The following is a 6,000-nucleotide window of genomic DNA, read 5'->3' as shown; positions in this document are numbered from 1 at the left end:
CCTTCTAATTATTGTTATTATTTTCATTTTGCAGCTGTAGAAACTGAGGCTCAGAGAGAAGTGACTTTGAGCTCAGTGTCACCACCTGCTGATGGGAGAGCTGAATTCAAAACCAGGTGACCTGACCTAGAGTCTTTGCTCCTAACCCCTCCACTGTGAGGTGGCCCCCTCACTGGATCTCTCATGGCATGTCTTAGATGAGAGGTGGATGGTCTTTGGATCAAGAGAAGATAATCCATACAAGAAGCGGACAGGAGTTTGGAAGCAGCAAATCAAGACACAAAGTGAGGGGACGCACTGGCCCTCAAGGAAACTGAATGTTGGGGAGTAGTGAGATGAGACTGAATAGGAAGGAGGGGCTAGATTGAAGGTACAGCTTCAAGATTGGCCTGAAAAGTTTTGACTGGATGGGGAAGGAAGCAGGGAGCCATTGATGGTTTTGGAGGAAGGGGGCATTATATGGTTGGGGCAGCCCTTGTGAAAGATCCATCACATATGGGCATACAGCTGATGAGGGAGGTGTCAGGAGAGACCAGAGAGGAGGAAACAGTCCCAGAAGTTGTTGAGACTCTCTGGGTGTGAAGGATGAGGGCTGAGCCAGTGGAGATGAGAAGGAAGCGAGGAAGCCAAGCTCCCACTGAAGACAGCGCTGAGCAGAGTCTCTGCCTGATGTAACGTGGGGGATGGAGGCGAGGAATGAGTCAAGGGCAAAGTTTCAGACTAGGGGGCAGACAGGGAGGTGGGAAACAATGCTGGCTTGAACAGAAAAAAGAGAGGCTGGTGTGAGAGGGAACTCGGTTTTGCACTTCTGGTACTTGGGGCTGAATGAACCATAGCAGGACAGATTTCTGCTTCCCAGCAGCCCACAGGTTAGTGTGGGGGACAGAACTGCACAGAGCTGGCCAGGCTGCAAGGCAGAGAGAGCTGAGGGGTGCCACAGAAAGATGGGCAGGAAGGGGCAGCGTCCAGGTAGGCGTGTCTGATTGGTTACTGGTCAGGGCTGGAGACAGACAAGTATTTATCCAAAGGTAAAAGATCTGGGGTAGATGATGTCAGGGAGGAAGAGAAGGTTGCTTGAGGCAAAAACAAAGTCTAGGACAGAGGCCCAGGCTTGCTCCTGCCACCAGCTAGCTCTGTGCTCGTGAAGTAGATTTTTTTTTTTTTTTTGAAATGGAATCTTGCTCTTTTGCCCAGGCTAAAGCGCAGTGCCACAGTCATGGCTCAGTCATGCACCACTGTGATGGGCTAATTTTCATTTTTTGTATGTGTGGAGACAGAGTCTCACTATGTTGCCCATGGTCTCAAGCTCCTGGGCTCAAGCGATCCTCCCACCTCAGCCTCCCAAAGTGCTGGGATTACAGTGGACTGGTGGTTTAAACTACTCTGGTCAGTTCCTAATTTTCTCATCTGTAAAAACTAATAGTTCTTACCCCTGAAGCTGTTGTGAGGACAAAGTAAACTAATAGACTTAACTGCTGAGACCACCCCCGCCACCCACCCCAGCCTGTAGTGAGAGCTCAGGGACATTTCTGAGAAGAGGAGCTCTTGGGGAGCCCAGGGAAGAACCATGTCCCAAATCCCAGTGGGAGGAGCATCAAGAAGGGAGGTAGGTTCCCAGGGATGACAAGGTGATTCCCTGAGCCAGCTGGAGACCAGGAACTTTACAGACTTCATCTCAGTCAGTCTTCCAGGCCATACCATGAGGGAGTGTTTATCATCACACCCATTTCACAGATGAGAAAAGTGAGGTTCAGAAAATTGCTGTTGGTCACACAACCAGGAACAAGTAGCAGAGGGACTGGGACCCAGGGCTGTAGCTAATGATTCCAGAGCCTCTGCTGGTAACCACTGCCCCACACTGCCCAATGTAAGGCGATGGGAGGTTCAGGGAGTGGCTGGAGGGGATCGAGAGGCTCAGACAGAGCACCTTTCCTAGAACATCAGAGCTGGAAGCCACATTGCTGAGGATTAATTAAATCACAAGTGGGCAGAGAGGAAATGGTAGAGGGAAGTACAGACCACACATCGGAGCAGTTTGGTCATGAATGAAAGGAGAAATGGGAAGGCACCATGCGGGGGTATTGAGGTCAAGGGGAGGTCTTTATGGAAGTGGAGAGACAGGATCATGTTGTCAGCAGAGGGAAAGGGTGTCATGGGATGGGAGACAGTAAAGAGCTAGAAGATGGCGGCTCAACTGAGGGAAGGAGGCCCCTCTGGGATGAATAAAGGTTGAGATCCAAGCCACAGTTGAAGCAATGTAGGTTTGGCAGAAAATGGCCACAACCACAAGGAAGTTGTAAACTAGATGGAGGAGGAATCAGGGTATCCTTGGTTAGATTCCTCTGCTTTATCCATGACAGAAGGATTTGGGTGTGTCTCATGAAATGATGGGACACACTGGTTTAAAAATAATTTGCCCTGGGATAGAATGTAAGTTGGGCCCATGTTGTAGTTCAGAATCTCTAAGTGACCATCCATCTATCCATGCATCCATGCATGTATATATCCATTCATCATCTATCAAGCCACGCACCCATCCTTCTATTCACCCATGCAACCACACATCCATCTATCTGTACATCTATACACACACCCACCCATCCATCAGTCCATCCGTCTGCTCAGCTATCCAGTTTCATGCATCCATCCATCATCTGTCAGTTCATTCATCCATCCTTCCATCCGTCCATCCATCCATCCATCCACCCACCCATTCATTCATCCATTCATCTATCCCTCCATTCATCCATCCAACCATCCATTTATTCATTCATCTACCCATCCATCCATTTATTCTTTCACCATCCATCCACACATCCATTCATCCATCCATCTATCCATCCATCCATCTACCCATCCATCCATCTATTTATTCTTTTACCATCCATCCATACATCCATCTGCCATCCATCCATCTACCCATCCATTTAGCCATTCATCTACCCATCCATCTATCCATTCATTCATCCATCCATCTATCCATCCATTCATCTACCCATCCATCTATCTATTTATTCTTTCACCATCCATCTACCCATCCATCTATCCATCATCCATCCACACATCCACTCATCCATTTATCTACCATCCATCCATCCATCCTTTCATCTGCCTTCCAGCCACTCATCTATCCATCACCCATCCACACATCCATCATCTATCCACCATCCATCCGTTCACTCATTTACCCTTCCATATCCATTCACCCATTCATTCATTCACCCATCCATAAAACCACTCACCTATTTATACATTCAGTAAACATATATATATATATTTTGAGACAGGGTCTCACTCTGCCTCCCAGGCTGGAACGCAGTGGTGCAATCATGGCTCACTGCAGCCTCAACCTTCCTGATGTCGGTGATCCTCCCTACTCAGCCTCCAGAGTAGCTGGGACAGGTGCACACTGTAACACCTGGCTAATTTTTTTTTTTTTTGAGACAGAGTCTCGCTGTGTTGCCCAGGATGGAGTGCAGTGGTGTGATCTCGGCTCACTGCAATCTCCACCTCCCGGGTTCAAGCGATTCTCCTGCCTCAGCCTCCCGAGTAGCTGGGACTACAGGCACACTCCACTACACCCAGCTAATTTTTTTTTTTTTTTTGTATATTTAGTAGAGACGGGATTTCACCATGTTGGCCAGGAAGGTCTCGATCTCCTGACCTTGTGATCCACCTGCCTTGGCCTCCCAAAGTGCTGGGATTACAGGCATGAGCCACTGTGCCTGGTCATTTTTTTGCATTTTTTTGTAGAGACAGGGTTTTACCACATTGCCTAGGCTTGTCTTGAACTCCTGGGCTGAAGTGATCCACCTGCCTCTGCCTCCCAAAGTATTGGAATTACAGGTGTGAGCCACAACACTGGCCTAATAAACATTTTATTGAGCACCCACTAAGGTGCTAAGTCCTGGAGGGATAAGTTGGAACATAAAAGAGATCCTTCAAGGATTTTACAGTCTTTTGTGTGAGTCCCAACAAGTAAATTAGCAATCACAAACAATATGAAGACAGCCATGAAGAGGGAAGTCAATGAACTCTGGGGATATAGAGGAAGGAAGGGAGTGAGGGTTCAAGCTGGCCCTCTGAAATGAGGGTAGGAGTAAAAGGAAGTGAGATGGGGGAGCAGGAGAGAATGTTCCAGACAGGAAGAACAGCCTGTACAAAGGCTTGGGTATCAGTAAGGGCCTGGCATTTTCAAGGAACTGAAAGAAGGTCCATGTGGCTGGGACAAAGTGATGTGGTGGGTGGTGGAGCTGGAGGAAAAAGTTGAGCCTGGAGAAGTAGGCAGAAATGTGGGCTTTGTCCTGAGGGTAATGGGGAGGCATTGAAGGATTTTGAGAGGGGAGAGCCTTGCTCAGACTCGTGTTTTGGAGATCACTGGGCTTTTGAGAGGAAGATGGACTAGACCAGGAAGGCCTGGAAGCTGGGGCATGAGTTCACGGCTGTGGTCCAGCAGAGAGATGGAGGAGGAGGAGGAGACAAATTCCGGACACATCCAGGTAGCCAACTAACACACTTTGCTGATGGACTGGATGTGGGCAGTGAGGGAGAGCCCAGGGACAGAGATGACCCTTGGATTTCCGACCTGAGGAACCAAGAGGACACCCCATCAGGAACGACAGACACATCAACGGGCACGTCAAGTCTTTGGGACAGGGGAATGGGGCCTATTTTGGGGCCAGGGGTGGAAATACCATTTGGGACCCTCACATCTCAGCTGGACTGGCCCTGATCCCTGATTCCCGGGCCCCTGGGTAGGGCAGGATGAATCCAGTTTCAGCTGTCAGTGATGGAGATGAGTAAACAAATGCTCAATCCTTCCTGAGCTGCTCCAGGAGACCCTAGGCAAGTCACTGCCCTGATGAGCCTCAGGTGACACTGGTGTGACGGGGATGACACTTCTGCCTAGCTGCCCACCCCCGGTCAGCCACAGCTGTCAAATGCAATTGAAGATGATGAAGAGCTTCCGCCCCAGCTGCTTGGATGCTCTGTGACTGACAGCATCCTCGTTCCACCCACTGCCTCGGGGACAGGCTTCTGTATGAGCCTGGGCAGAGCCTGGGGCAGGAACGTTCCTTCCCTGTCTTTCAGGGAGAAGGACCACATATCTGCCTGTTCCAGTGCCCTCTGGCCAAAGCGGAGTGGGCTGTTGCAGCAGCCCCTGGGGCAAGCGCGACAGATTCCTGGGTGGTGTGCCTGCCCACTTTAGTCAGAGGCGTTGAGACAAGGAGTTACCATGGCCGTTCCTCCCACTCACATCCAATTCCCCTTCACACTCTCCTAATAGGCCTAACAGTGTCTGGCCTGCTTCCCTGTCATGGCCCTTCCCCTTCCCCTGGCCACAGCATTCTCTCCCCTGCTGCCCCTCCACAAAGCTCTGCCTCACTGCCACCTCCTCCAGGGAGCATTCCTGATTGCCCTGACAGACCTCCAGGTCCTAGAGTCCTCACAGCAGCATAAAGATCTCTCAAGATGTTTCGGATAGGCCCAGACTTCGGGATATTTTGTCTGGAAGGTCCCTTGGCATCCATCTCACAGCCTGGGAGAACTGAGGAGGAATAAACTCGGTTAACCCCTGGTGAGGAAACCACCTCAAAAATATCCCTGGTCCCGGCCACCTCCCAAAGAAGACTGAGGCACACTGGGCCCTTTGCATCCATCTCACCTACCCTTCCTTCAGTCCTGTGTTTACTCGGTCAGTCCTGTGTTTACTCGAACGCTGAAGGTTCACTGCATGCCAGGCACCATGCTTGGCCCTGGGGATGCCCACAGCACGGGGCAAGGCAGACACAGCCTGTCCTCATGTGACTGGCTCTCAGTCTTGCATTTAGGCTGTGCCCTGTGCCGGGGTTTCATGCTATTGCCCTATTTTTTTTTTTTTTTTTTTGAGACGGAGTCTTGCTCTGTCACCCAGGCTGGAGTGCGGTGGCGCGATCTCGGCTTACTGCAAGCTCCACCTCCCAGGTTCACGCCATTCTTCTGCCTCAGCCTCTCCAGCAG

Source organism: Rhinopithecus roxellana, chromosome 20 (assembly GCF_007565055.1).
Source record: "Rhinopithecus roxellana isolate Shanxi Qingling chromosome 20, ASM756505v1, whole genome shotgun sequence".
NCBI lineage: Eukaryota > Metazoa > Chordata > Mammalia > Primates > Cercopithecidae > Rhinopithecus > Rhinopithecus roxellana.
The sequence above is the reverse complement of the archived record's forward strand: the minus strand, read 5'-3'. Positions refer to the sequence as shown.